The 16,011-nt window shown below is 38.1% G+C and overlaps 1 protein-coding gene across 1 annotated transcript in view; it reads right to left on the reverse strand.

Annotated features, from left to right (window-relative positions):
• LOC134656977 (tetratricopeptide repeat protein 28) overlaps window positions 1-12,229 on the reverse strand; it is a 129,400-nt gene extending 117,171 nt beyond the window's left edge. Inside the window, exon 1 of the mRNA XM_063512541.1 lies at window positions 12,019-12,229. The gene's annotated coding sequence lies outside the window, so the exon portion shown is untranslated. The remainder of the gene's footprint in view (window positions 1-12,018) is intronic.
• Between the last annotated feature and the right edge of the window lie 3,782 nt (window positions 12,230-16,011).

Consider the following 16,011-nt stretch of genomic DNA (forward strand, 5'->3'; position numbering starts at 1 on the left):
TTCTAAGAAGTTTCAAAGCATTTGTAATGGATTCAAACTTTCAACCCCTGTTTAACCCTGTTAGGGGATGAATTTTACAAAACGCTGAAATTACTTTTCCTGTATTTTAATAATATCCCGAAATACAAAGATTCAAGTCCCGCGTTTGAAAAAATGTTTGATATCCATACAAACTTTCAATCCCTTTTTCACCACTTTAGGGGATGAATATTCAAAAACGCTGAAATTAGTTTTCTTGTATTTTAATAACATATATTTTTACAAAGTTTCAAGTTCCTAGCTTAAAATAAAATTTGAACGCCATACAAACTTTCAACCCCTTTTTAACCCTGTTAGGGGATGAATTTTACCAAACGCTGAAATAACTTTTCCTGTCTTCTAATAATATCCCCAAATACAAAGATTCAAGTCCCGCACTCTCAAAAATATTTGATATCCGTACAAATTTTTAACCCCATGTTTTACCACCTTGGGGGATGAATTTTTAAAAACGCTGAAATCTGTTTTCTTGTATCTTAATTTAATACCTATTTGCAAAGTTTCAAGTTCGTAGCTTAAAATGAAATTTGCACCCTAAGAAGAACTTTCATCCCCTTTTTAACCCCCTTAGTGGTTGAATTTCCAAAAACGTTGCAATTACTTTTTTTTGTTATCGGCTATTGTGCCTTACTAAGAAGTTTCAAAGCATTTGTAATGGATTCAAACTTTCAACCCCTGTTTAACCCTGTTAGGGGATGAATTTTACAAAACGCTGAAATTACTTTTCCTGTATTTTAATAATATCCCCAAATACAAAGATTCAAGTCCCGCACTCTCAAAAATATTTGATCTCCGTACAAATTTTCAACCCCTTTTTTACCACCTTGGGGGATGAATTTTTAAAAACGCTGAAATTGGTTTTCTTGTTTTTTAATTTAATACCTTTTTACGAAGTTTCAAGGTCCTAGCTTAAAATAAAATTTGCACCCCAGGACAAAGTTTCATCCCCTTTTTTACCCCCTTAGAGGTTAAATTAACTAAAACGTCGCAATTACTTTTTTTTGTCATCGGCTATTATGCCTTTCTAAGAAGTTTCAAAGCATTTGTAATGGATTCAAACTTTCAACCCCTTTTTAACCCTGTTTGGGGATGAATTTTCAAAAACGCTGAAATTACTTTTCCCGTCATATAATAATATCCCCATATACAAAGTTTCAAGTCCAACACTCTCAAAAATATTTGATCTCCATATAAACTTTCAACCCCTTTTTCACCACCTTGGGGGATGAATTTTCGAAAACGCAGAAATTAATTTTCTTGTTTTTTAATATAGTACATTTTTACAAAGTTTCAATTTCCTAGCTCAAAATAAAACTTGAACCCCATACAAACTTTCATCCCCTTTTTAACCCCCTTAGGGGTTGAATTTCTCAAAATCGCTCCTTAGCTCTTATACATTTTATAAATGCAACCTAGTGTCCAAATTTCAACTTTCTAGCATTTGTAGTTTCGGCTCTACGTTGATGAGTCAGTCAGTCAGTCAGTCAGTCAGTCAGTCAATCAGTCAGGACACGTGCATTTATATATATAGATTCAGTCCTACGTAAAGAGCATAAAATAATTCAAACTATTGGGCTATTTCGGGGTTTTTAAAAAATACCGGTTCCGAGCCCTGCTCATGGCACAGGGCGGACACGCCATACATTAAAAATCATTTGCGTTTATATGTATGTGTGCACGGCATGTCGCTTTACTGAGGGCACGCCAGAAGTCCGCCAGATTCATGTCGCGGGATGGTCGCGGGGCGAGGTAATGCGAGTCGGGGCGGGGCGGGCGTGGCCGTTCTGTGGCTACAGAACACTGCGTTCCTGGCCTACTTCCACAATAATTTTACCCAAGGGTTCATCTTTACTCCATTGGCCTACCATTGGCCTTAGCGTCTATTGCAGACGATTTATGGTGTCAAACCGGAGAAATATCCTATCACACCGCCTGGGACGGAATTAAGGAAATGCAGAGATGCCCAGCACCTGCATTACCCTCTCGGCTTCACTGTCTTATCCCACAGGAAAGGCGAGCCAATACGTGTGGAATCTGCCGCTTATTTCAGGTTGGACCCTACTCGCGCCTTACGGAAACTCCATTCCGGGTTTTATTTTGGAGTATCCTTCTCCTAGATGGATTGCAAACCAATGCTAAGAGGACCATCTCCCCTGTAACGAAATACCGTCTTGCTTCATTTGTGGACTTAGTCGCCACGTACGACACCCTTATCCTATGTGAGGGTTGGCGCTATTCTAAAGCCGGCCACCATACGGCATGTTTTTGGTTTCTTTACTCCAAAGTCTCCAAACTCATATAAACATAGACAAAAATTCATAAAAGACAAGAATGCCATCAATAATTTTAAACGATACCTAGCGGCATGTACAATGGGTACGGTAATTTGCTTCGCTTTTTCTAACCAAAAACATCTTTCAAATTATCCTTCTTATTCCAACCGAATAAAGTTCTATTTATATTTTTGGGGAAGATAAATTAGTAAGTAACAAAAACACGTAGGGTAACATGTCTGTCAGTGAGACACTCAAATTTTAAACCTTCCTATCTCCGCCGTTTTAAAAGTAACTAATTATTTATCTTGATACGGAATCTCGTATCAAGATAAACTATTTAGTTGAGTATCGCATGACATTCTACATTTCGCTTTAAGGATGACTCACGCTAGACCGGGCCGGGCCCGTGCCGAGGCGTCCGACATCTCATTTTCTATGACGGCTGATCGGTAATCACGTGGTGTTTTACATAGAAAACTAAGCGCCGGAAGCTCCGGCCCGGCCCCGGCCCGGTCTAGCGTAAGTCAACCTTTAAGGGGCCCACTGATTAACAGTCCGCCGGACGGTATCGGCCGACAGGCCAGAACAAAAAGTTGACAGTTCGGAACAACTGACAGGCCGATACCGTCCGGCGGACTGTTGATCAGTCCCTTAACTCTTACATTTTCTTTATTATTAATATATTTTATAAGTGAGCTTTGTTTTACTGTGTCGATGAACTTTTATACATGAAACACGGGTATTAAACATTGAAACGTGTTATTGATTACTTGCTTGATTTTACTTGAAACGAAGAGTTTTAGAGATATCGCAAAGTTTAATTGTATACAATCGAACAAACTGGTTAGTGACCCAAAAGTCTTCATAGCAAATTTCATAAAAAAATACCTTTTCAAACTAATGTAATGCCAATGACGTAGTAAATGTATAAATAATTGAAGGGATGTTTACAAAAACAACATAACTGACTACACTGGTTGACACCTGAAACGATTAACAATGTTCTTAAAAAAGTGTCAACCGCTCTAAGCAGTTATGTTGTTTTTGTAAACATCCCTTCAATTTGACAGTGGGTCAAGCATCATGTTATTTGATAATACATTGTTTCAATGTCGGCCAGCTGACCCTATGCCTTGGAGCTATTCTGTTAAACAGTAGCCAGGTGGTTCAAATCCTAACTGAGTGAGTGTGATTACGTGCACGGCAAGTGGCGTGTTTAAAGTCATCAAAATAATTTAAGGCGAAGTAGGTTGTACAGTAAGGAGGTAAAATGGGATGAAATTTTTCAACTTAACGAAAACTACTTAGTTGAAGATGTTATCTCGTTTATGGAACTCGATATAAGATTTGAATATTACTGCTACTGCTACCAATGCTACTGGTTGATTCCCGCATGTCTGTCACCTCCGCCTCAGTGGAAGCCAGCCTTAAAAGTCTTCGTTAAACGTCTGGAAAGCCCTTTATACATTCACGACACACAGTCACGACGGATTGACCGCTACACAGTTTGAAAAGAACAGCCTGCGCGTGCGCGTGACCAGGGGCTCTATTCTGCACGATCTATACATGTTTGCGATGTTGATGGCCATTTCTTAGTTATTTTTGAAGAATAGAAGGGAATTGGAAAATAAACTTACTATGTTGACACCGTAAATCAATCATCCTCCAAAATTGTCTTACTTCCATTGCAAGATATTTATAAAATAAATTATATCACAGGTCTTAAAGTGATACCAATTCGATTACCTTATTTAGCGCCCAATGGGTATAAATCTGAGTTTAGTAAGTAGTGTAAGCTCTTTTTAACAATTTTCATAGAGTTTTCGTTATACTGAGAGGCAAAAAAACAACGGGTTGCACTCAGGGAGTGCCGGCAAAAGTGAAAACTCAATGACTAGTCCAAAATGCACTATGTATAATTTGAGGTTAACGCAATCTAGCGTTAGCGTTAATTACTTGAAACCCCTAAGCACATCACTGTTAGTACTCTAGTTATATTAATACCAGTTAGAGCGAAACTCACTAGATGGCATTTATATCGATAAAGAAGAACTCAATGACATTACATGTAACAGTTTTTCGATCAGGTCAACGTGTCCGTCTTAAGACGGTCACGTGATCGTCTTACGCTGTCTCGAGTTTAACATTTTTTCCCCACCTCAAAAAGTGCACAGCGCCGCTAAAGAAGTTTTTACTTCAGAAAATTGTGGATGAAAGCTGCCTAACCATAAAGCCAACGGCTACATTACCTACCTATAGTAACGGCACCAGTCATGGGACATTTAAGAGGAAATCTGGAGTATTTGTGATATTTCCCTGACACATGTAAAAGTACTACCGCTTAGCTTGTTAAAAGATGAATATCCTATCCTTCTTTCATGTTTAAGGCGTGTTGTATCAAAGATACTGCAATTAGTTTCCACATAATTAATAAATTAAAAGTATGTTTTTTTTCTCGAGTCATGGACAGCAAAGCTCCAGTAATGGGCCCCCCATAATGGACATACCCGATCAGTATAAGATATTGGAAAAGGGAATAAGTTTTTGGCAAAAAACTAGTTATTAGTCATTTTTGGTATTTTAAGCTTTTATGTAAGAATGTATTTTTCTTTCGACAGCCAACTAATACTCATCGAGACAATTCTAACAAACACAAACACAATTAGGTTGCGTTTATCACAGAGTTCCTATGGCCACCTCCTGTCTCCATCATAAGATCTGGTCCGAGGAGACCTCCTGACATAGTTCGTAACTACATTATACTTCTGTATTGTTTAAACATGAAATTACGCCATGGCAAGCATCATTATGTAAATTGTCCCATCATAGGAGGTATGCAGTTTTACAGCTCCTATAATGGGATTGGGCAAAATACCACTATTTTTTATACATATCTAGAGTCACAACATAGTGTGTTGTATATCTTATCTCATGGTAAATGCAATTAACAAAACACATTCTAGTTTACACCAAGAAATATTTAATTACAATTTAATATATGAACTCACCTCTCTTAGCGAAGTTGTTAAGAATTCTTACTGGTTATTTTTTCAGTGACACGGCAACTTTTGGGTTGGCGCCAATTTCTTAAAAAGTAACCGAAATTAATAAAAAGTCAAACTTAAACAGCTCTAATATGACTCTTATTTATGGTTAAATATTGCCAGTGTTTATAAACTACTTTTACATACTTATTTTAGAGGATTTGTGGTTTTATGTCCCATTACCGGTTCCACGTCCATTATAGGGTCCATTACGTTATGCAGCAAATCTCTTTAATAACACAATTTCCGTGAGACACAGACATAACTAGGAGCTTTGACGGGAAGGTCTACATCTGCTTATGTTATTCTGCACGCGTGCTCTCGTTAAAGCTCCTCGTTATGGAGTGACACATGTCGAACAATCTTCGACTTACAAATACGTGAATGTCCGGTTTTAATTTATTTAATAGACCCTCTCTTTCTGCAGTTTCAATTTAGGAACTTTACATTGTAGTTAATTTCATACATATTTGGTCACTGGTATGTCATTTTGTCTGCCCTGCCCAGCCCTAGTATCGCATTTTTATCGTTTATCACCATGCCTGTCACGTTCTAACAAGTATGTAAGTGCGAAAGTGACGGGCATAGTGATAGTCGATAAAAATGGAACCGTGCTGAGCCCGCTGGTAACAAAAGACGGTGGAGTCGCGTGCGCGCCCCGCGGGCACCACGCGCGGCTACTTGCCGCGTTACTCCAGGAATGTGAGTATACGATTATACGCACGATACAGACGTAGAAGGGATTGAGGCAGTTGGAGGAACGAGGTGAACATCCAAAATGGAAGTTTGGTGATATTTTATCAAAATGCCAAAAAGTTTCGTCAGTATGAAGTTTAATTGAAAGAATAACAGTAGATTGGTGGATAAAATGGGTAGAATAGAAGTATTTTCTTTTTTGATATTTAGAAATATGATTGGAAAGTATGATTGGTAAATTTTACTTATTGAATTACATTCTAAAAATTGCACCATAAAGAACCATTTTTCTTTATATCACATCTTTTATTTTATTTGTATGATTGACGAGTAGAAAGTTCAAATTCAAACTTGGCGTCAAAAGTATTCTATAGGTATCTATTATGTAGAACAATTAGATTGCCTCCGCTCAAAACATTTTTGAAGGCGCACTATTGATATACATATATCTCTATAGGTATAGAAAAGTATTCCGCGGTGGGAGATACTTTTGGTGCATGTGTTGTTTCATCCGATACTTTTGATGCGTAGTCAGCATCCATCTAAACTGTCAAAGTGTGTACACACTACACAGGCACTACAGGCAGGTATGTTCATCTACCTGTGACTACAAACACAGCTTTTGAGGCGGGTAAACCGAACGTTCCTTTAAATTCTTTTGTTTAACTTTATTCTTAAAGTTACGACATCAGATCAGTCTAACACAGACAAAAAATTAAAAATAATCTCTCTTTTTAGGGTTCCGTACCCAAAGGGTAAAAACGGGACCCTATTACTAAGACTCCGCTGTCCGTCCGTCCGTCCGTCCGTCCGCCTGTCACCAGGCTGTATCTCACGAACCTTGATAGCTAGACAGTTGAAATTTTCACAGATGATGTATTTCTGTTGCCGCTATAACAACAAATACTAAAAACAGAATAAAATAAAGATTTAAGTGGGGCTCCCATTCAACAAACGTGATTTTTTACCGAAGTTAAGCAACGTCGGGCGGGGTCAGTACTTGGATGGGTGACCGTTTTTTTGTTTGTTTTTTTGCTTGTTTTGCTCTATTTTTTGTTGATGGTGCGGAACCCTCCGTGCGCGAGTCCGACTCGCACTTGGCCGGTTTTTTGAATTGAAAATTTTCATGTTTAGTGTTGGCACCTAAATTAAGACACTTGGGTGTTAGAAAAACTTGTGTCTGACCGAAATCGGATTTTTTGCCGAAACCGCAGGTTCGGTTTTGATGTAAGTAGGTACGTACCTAGTTACGACTGAAAACATAATTTTCATGTTAAATACCTTTTATACCGAAAATACAGTTTTGGACGCGGCCGAAATGTCCGGCACTTTTTTGTCGATACCGAAATGGCCGAAACATGATTATTAGGTATGCCAAACCCAGCCAAAACCGAAACTTCGGTCGGTCAATAGAAACTTAATGATTTTCTTAGGTAGGTAATTAAGGTTTACTTTTGTACATAACTCTATAAATTAAACAGCTTTAGAGAGAGCAATAAACAATGAAAAGGATAATTTCACTGTCGCAATTGGACGATTTTAATTTATCAACAACTTTACGTTTAAATCTGTCAAGCTTTTTTAGCTTTGAGGCGTGCATAAGAAAAACAAATACATACACGTAAACGTGCAAAAAATCGTAAACGTTAGCTATGAAAGGAATCTATATAATTGATGACTAAAGTATATAGTACCTATTAAATATAAAAACTTTGCAACGAGTGAGACGCGTTGATATCTTTTATTGGGAAGGTGCGAAATCGGTGGAGGGGGAAGTGGCGCTGATCGTCACAAACACAGGTAATCTTATGGAATGTCCGAGATTAGTACTAGCGGCAGCCGCTTGAACTAATTTTACTCCATAAGATTTAACGTAGAAAATGAGGGCAGCACCAGTCGTGCAGATAGCGAATAACAAAGCGCAGCTCTACATATCCGGCCTGATTCGAACTTTAAGATACGTTAAAAATCTGCTAAAGATACGATATGGATCGGATATGACAATGTCAAAAGTGACGTTTCTTCAAACAAAAACGACACTTTTGACACTGAGATATCCGATCCATATCGCATCTTTAGCAAATTTTGGACGTACGAGTATCTTAAAATTCGAATCAGGCTGATTGTTATTGGTTTCAGGTTTCATGCATTCCTCGGACACTTCGACTAATTGAAATGATGACTTGTGATAATGCTGATGATAACGATGACGATCTGTCAAATTTGCTTTGCAGAGTTCCTTTACCTCTTGTCTCTGTATGATAAGGATCCTGACCGAATATGTATAGTTATCTTGTTTTCGAGAACTGAGGTTTGATTGAACCTAAAATTATGACCATCACACACTAAACGAAAGGTTAAAAGCGGCCAAGTGCGAGTCGGACTCGCCCATGAAGGGTTCCGTATTTAGGAGATTTATGTCGTATTAAAAAAAACTACTTACTAGATCTCGTTCAAACCAATTTTCGGTGGAAGTTTGCATGGTAATGTACATCATATATTTTTTTTAATTTTATCATTCTCTTATTTTAGAAGTTACAGGAGGGGGAACACATTTACCACTTTGGAAGTGTCTCTCGCGCAAACTATTCAGTTTAGAAAAAAAATATATTAGAAACCTCAATATCATTTTTTAAGACCTATCCATTTTTGTGTGAAAATCTTAATGCGGTTCACAGAATACATCTTGTGACGTCTAGATTCCCTTGTATTACAAGGTGATAAATAAAACTCAGTTGGTCAGTCATGTGCTTTGCGCCCCGTCTGCACGCCATGACCCATGACAGTTGACAACAGAATGTCGACTTGCAGGTATAGTACGGCTCTTCTGAGGTGAACTTTTCGCTTCAAACCGTAATCTTTCAAACAAAGGCCATTGTCTCTATTATCGCAAAAGCGCTTGCTCCCAACTTGGCACGTGCCAGTACAACATTCATATTGAAAAACAACCGGTATCATCATAGTATTAAGGTTCAAATTTAATGTCACTGATATTCTATATATTACGTTCTGGTAGTGTAGGACGATAGACCGCCCCGAAGCGATACAGCACTCATATTATTTTGATACTTAGTGTGGTGTTAAAAATGAAACACGGTTATTTATGATAAAGCGTTGTATATTTGTTATATAACAAAATCTAAGGTAACAATGTAAATTTAAGATTAATAAGTTTAACATAGGTATAATCAAAATTTTTCCGTGTAGGTATATAAACAGTTATACGTACTACTAGATAAAATCGTGTCATAAAAAATCAGATATAATCAATTTCTTTCTTATATTATAACCGACCTTTCTTCTGACCGTTGACACGTGACGTTTTGTTAGAAAAGCTGTACGCTTCAAAGCTCCACGTTTGCCTTATCAGTGTTTTTATTGTTACTATGCGTCGGCATCACATCAGAGGTGCTAATTTCACAGTATCGTTATTTTAAAGATAAGAAAAAATAACAATGCTTGCAGCTGCACCTTTGTAAATTATTACATTTACCACCGCAAGCTAATAATTTAAATAAAACAATATAATAAATAACCGCGTTTCATTTTTAACACCACACTAAGTATCAAAATAATATGAGCGCCGTATCGCTTCGGGGCGGTTTATCGTCCTACACTACCAAAACGTAATATCTAGAATATCAGTGACATTAAATTTGAACCTTAATACTATGACGATACCGGTTGTTTTTCAATATGAATGTTGTACTGGCACGTGCCAAGTTGGGAGCAAGCGCTTTTGCGATAATAGAGACAATGGCCTTTGTTTGAAAGATTACGGTTTGAAGCGAAAAGTTCACCTCAGAAGAGCCGTACTATAGTTCGCATTGCACTTTTATTGTGTAAACGTCACATCTACTTACCAAGTTTCAACAGTATAGTTCTTATAGTTTCGGAAAAAAGTGGCTGTGACATACGGACGGACGGACAGACAGACAGACATGACGAATCCATAAGGGTTCCGTTTTTTGCCATTTGGCTACGGAACCCTAAAAAACTGGCGATGCAATGTATCCGTGTTTACAGAAGTTAAATGATTATACATTCTTGCATACAGTGAATAAGTACCTTATTATAACTTACAACTGGATGGGCCGCGTTAGATAATAATTAGATATATAGCGAAACAACTTTCTAGACCGCTAGAGCTGCTTTCCTTCGTCACTTCAGATTTACGAGACTCGCCCCGTTCATCGTACAAATTACTACAAGTTGATATGGGGCATTATCTATGAAAAGGGACCTTATTGTCGATGGCGCTTACGCCGCACAGCGTCGCGCGGCATTGTATTACTAACGGAGCATCGTTAATACGGTCCCTTTTCATAGATAACGCCACATATATCTACCTAGATGATGCTGATACATACTACGTAGATATAGTAATCAATCAATCTTTGGGTAATATGGCTCCATCGATACTGTCGATGATTTCGCCAACGTCAAAGTGGATCCCACGTGGGATCGAATTAAAATTATTTGTAAATAATAAAATTCAGTCAGTGTACGGTATAAAAGTATAAAACTATGGCCTCTAGGGCTCTAGCCAGCCACGGTTAGAGGTAGAAATACCAAAATAAATGCTCTAGAGCACGACGTTGTTCGGTAAGTAGTTGGGTTCTCAGTTCTTGTAAGGCGATAGCTGGACTTTACAAGAACCCGCGTGGGCTACCCGGCGTTGACGCCAGAATGGTGGTTAAACGCGTTTCATGATTAATTTTTCATTATCTGCACACTTCCACATTAGTTTACTGCATAATACGCTATCAATATTACACTTTAAACAATATTAATAAGCAAAAACAAAGAAATGAATCACGAGGCGATGTTACCAAAATGGCGGTCGACGAATAACCCCCGTAGATATAGTAAGGAGGCGTCCATTAATGCGTGAGGTTTTATTGAGGATTTTTGACCCTTTTGTGAGATGTCGTGAGATTTGCCTCAACCCCCTACCCCACCCCTAATTTCACTTGAGATATTTCAAGATTTGTATTAAAAAAAAACACAATTTAAATGGTAGGTATTTGGAGAGTTGTGTCAGATATCGGCAGAACCTTTGACAATTAAGTTACAGTTCAGAAAACTGTATCATGATCAGTAATTTAAGAGTATTGACACATTACATTACACACAAGATGTAATTATTTTTGAAAAGATGTGTCCCGCCGAGTTTGTTGCCGGTCCCATAATGGGATACCCTCCTCCAATTGAGGGGGGATTTAAATCTTCTCGGGGCAGAGGTGTAGGGTTGGAGCCGGTCTAAATAGCTTTATTTGACGTTCATAAGCGCATTGTAATTATGCCTACTTGAATAAACTATCTTTTATCTTATCTTATCTTTACATATTATGGTGGTGGTTATTATGGACTGTTACCCCGAGTATGGCAAGGGTAATTTTAGCAGTCTGTGTCTATGTTGGTATGTATGTACGTGTATGTATGTAAGTGTGTATTTGTATTGTGTAGGTACTTAATCCACCGTAGCGTCAAAACTACTAAGCCGATTTTGGTGAATGAGATGTCAATCTATACATTTTCATGATGTTGAATTCGTTTTTAGAACATTCATAATATTCATATTATTATGTGCTTAGGTGTTACAGATTAGACTTGATACCCAGTGGAGCATCTCTAAGTACAGTCAGCAGCAGAAATTGCTAAGCGGGCGAGGTGTTCAAAATTACCTTGACGCGCTCTTATTCTCTTAATAAAGTCGCGTCAAGATTATTTTGAACACCTCACCCGCTTAGCAACTATTGCTGCTGACTGTACCATATCGTAGGTACTCCATAGCTATATCGTATAGGGCTATAGGTATGGCAAATCGACCAAGTAGAGAAATCATAGGAAACTGCCTACGATTTCCCCACACCAGTTGCATCTTATATGAAAACATAACTACTATGAAAGCACACATGCAATGTAACTGTAGTTTACAACCAAGCTTAAAGCTATCTTACCATAGATTTAAACCAATTATAAACCCATCGCGAACACGGTTATTACACGCAGACAAACAAAAAATATCAATCGTACACTTTACATATACACCGTACGCATATTTTCGTTAACACTCGCATTTTGAGAACAATTTTCATGCACACTTGTTTGGGGCACTGTATGGAGAATAAATGAAGGTAGGTTTTTAGTTTGTTGATCGTTGGGTTTTTTGAATTTGATTTTGGAACGCGTCGTCGAAGGCTGCGCATGCGCGCGCCGTCTCGAGTGGACTGACTGCCGGTGTCCGGTGTTGCCACTTTGGGGATGATTACCCGAAAGCAGAGCCTGAAACCAAATTGCTAGTAAAGACCAAGGTAAGTTTGCAGCGATTTTGATAGCCCAGACAGACCTCTCATTTGATTTGTCTCTTAGATTAGGTAGTTAAGATCGGTTTTCCTAGGATAGCGGTGCCGTCATATATGATATAGCGGCCGTCTCCATACTAAATACATACATACATACATACATATAATCACGCCTATTTCCCGGAGGGGTAGGCAGAGACCACGGATTTCCACTTGCTACGATCCTGACATACCTCTTTCGCTTCCGTTACTTTCATAATATTCCTCATACACGCTCGCCGGTTTAGGGTGCTCTTGACCTGGCCTTTCTTCAGGATTTCCCCGATCTGATCGAAGAATGTCCGCCGAGGTCTGCCCCTTCCAACTCCCTCTTCTACTTCTCCCTTATACACTCTCTTTGTCAGCCTTCTTTCACTCATTCTTTCCATGTGTCCAAACCATCTCAACATACCTTTCTCAATTTTTGTCACTACATCTTCGTTCAGTCCACACTTTTCCCTTATCACACTGTTCCTAATTCTATCTTGTAATCTCACACCACACACACTACCATACTAAATAATACGGCTAAATATGGATGTCGTAGTATTTGTATGAAGACGGCCGCTATATGACGGCACCGTTTTCGGAGGAAACCAAAGCTTTAAAGCTTTATACTTAGGTAGGTATTTTCAGTCTCTCTTTCAATCTTCTCTTGATTTTTGAACTTAATGAAATTGTAAATTGTAAAAAATAATCTGATCTGTTTTAATCAGTCTATCATTTTATCAAGTACTTAACGGATTTAAATTTTAAAAGTTTTAAATGAAAAATACCACGAATTCTTCTTAAGTTTCTAAACTAAAATACACTGCAATACTTAGTGTTGTTAAAAAGAAAAATCACTAGCCTTTCGCTCGTTTATATTTTTACATGGATTTTAGTAGGTAAGTAAAGTACCTACCTTAATTGTACCACGCCGAGATTTCTCGGTTGCTCGCATATTAGCGACAATAAAATTAAAGTACCTAAATATTATGACTCAAAGACCGCCAAAAGTTTGTTTCATCATAACTTTGTTGTATGAACACGGAAACATATGTAATCATTATTTTTGAATAAATAAAAGTGTGACTAAGTAGTTGCTGCTGGGACAGTTACGGTTAACTATGTTTGATACGGAACCCTGAAAAAATAATGAACCATTTACCAACAAACCAGGTGATGCTCCATCCACCTGGCAATACCACGCAACCCGCCATATTGCCTTCGGAACGGGACGGACTGTGTTCCCCTCTCGCTCGCCCGGGCGGAATGTGACCCGCTATCACCTTGAAGGCCGCCTTGCGGACGCCTCAATGAAAATAAGAGCTTAAAGCTTCGATAGATTATAAGTCAGCCAGTGCTAGAAAAGAGCCACCGCGATGGGGATTCTAGCTATAGTTCGTTTTTTTTAGCATTAGAAAGAACTTGCAAGAAGGTAAGAGATCTTGACATGTCTTTTAATTGAAAAACGCTTTTTAAAAATCAAAAACTATTACTTATGAAACCAGAAGAATTTATAAATGATCGTATTAGATTCATAATTGTTACATATTTGCCGTAACTTATTTTTAAAATGTGTTTTTCAATTAAAAGACACATCAAGATTGTTTACCTTATTTCTAATGCTAAAAAAACGAACTATATCTGGGTTCAAAAATATGCAGCAACCTGCATTAAATGTTGTTGTGGATAAATTAAAACTGCTAACGATTTCTACATTTCTTATAATTTTCTTATCTTAATAAATAATATCTGGGAGACCGAGCTTAGCTCGGAAAATATATAAAACATAAAAATGCGCGTTTTCCCAGAGGTAAGACCTAACTAGATTGATTTATCGCCCCCAAAAACCCCCATACAGCAAATTTAATCGAAATCGTTAGAGCCGTTCCGAGATCCTTGAAATATATACATAATATAAATGAATAAATAAACAAGAATTGCTCGTTTAAAGGTATTAGATTAGATTAGATAAAATAAATAGTAGAATCTTACACAATAGGTAGGTACCTAAAGCTCAATAAGGCTTGTGGTGTGGTTACTAAAGACGACGAGAGAACCGAACGTGGTTTATTTATTTATTTATTTAAACTTTATTGCACAAATGAAAACTTATCGTACAAAAGGCGGACTTAATGCCAAAAGCATTGTTCGCGGTAGGCTAAGCTCTCTGATGTAGAAGTTGCGGAAAACTTGTAAAATGTTCTCGGAAATTTGAGAGACGTGCGGGAATCAACTAACCAACCAACGAACAAACTGTTAAATTTGAAAAATAATAATTTTGAGGACAGTATGTTATTGTGAGTTGCTCAATTCCTAACATTTATTTCCAGAGCCAGTAATATCGTACCCCTGACGTATAAAGCTTTCATAGGCTATTTTATCGGCTTACTATTTTGTAACCTCAATCGCAGTAACGACTTCAATGCGCGGGCGAACATTATACTTACCCCAGCGACCAAAAAAAGTACCTACCTAGGTACATACTTACATCTGTACCATCGTCGTCAATGTTCAATATGAGTAAGTAGCGTTAATATGTTCTGTGGGATCACCCGTGTGACCAGTGTGTCTGTTCTGTCCGCCCATCTGTCACAGTGTCACACTCACAGTCAATTTGTTCCGAAACTATTGGACTTGAGGACTTGAAATTCCGTACACATACCTAAGTAAGTTGGTGACCTACCTATCAGATCGTAAAAAGGGTTTGTAAATATATTGTGTGACAAATTAAAGGGCTTGTTCCGAGAACCTCATTTATTTAAATAATTTTAACCCTTTGACCGCCAAAGACGTTAACTAACGCGCTCAGCTACAGCCCAATATCGACCTTCGTGCAGTCCGACAAGGTTCACGATGACGCACCGCGTAGCGTTCAAAAGGTTAAGATAAAAAGATTTATGAAATACATATTTCAGAAAATTTGACGACCGGTTTGGCCTAGTGGGTAGTGACACTAGTGACCCTGCCTATGAAGCTGATGGTCCCGGATTAGAATCCCGGTAAGGGCATTTATTTGTGTGTTGAGCACATATATTTGTTCCTATGGGTGTTTACTATGTATATAAGTATGTATTTATCTATATAAGTATGTATATCCTGGCCTAGCACCCATAGTACAAGCTTTGCTTAGTTTGGGGCTAGGTTGATCTGTGTAAATGTCCCCTAATATTTATTTATTATTTATTGATCTGCTAATATTGGTGGCGACTGTACCTGCTTGTAGATTATAAATTATAATATTATGGAAGAGTGATGCTTAGAGTAATCACAGAATAACTGGGCCAACCGGTCAGTCGACAACACAACATTACGGAATCGGAATTAAGTAGCCCGTTGGAGCCCGAGGCGGGAGGCGGTCTTTTAGATTACCTACCCTACCTGGACAAGGGACTACACTAGAGCTCTATCCGGGTTACTGACTTTCGAAAAATAATTTGTAAATTGTGCGACACGCAAATGACGCGAATTTCGAAAATGCGAAGCGCGGGTGGGTTCGCCAATGAGTTTTGACAGTTGATAGAAGGCGCACTGGAATAATTTCGAAAGCGGGATAATTTTGACACTTATTCAACACTTATAATATATGTAATAGGAACCTATTTGGTACGCAATACTTATACT

Source organism: Cydia amplana, chromosome 19, assembly GCF_948474715.1.
Source record: "Cydia amplana chromosome 19, ilCydAmpl1.1, whole genome shotgun sequence".
Taxonomy (NCBI): Eukaryota; Metazoa; Arthropoda; class Insecta; order Lepidoptera; family Tortricidae; genus Cydia; species Cydia amplana.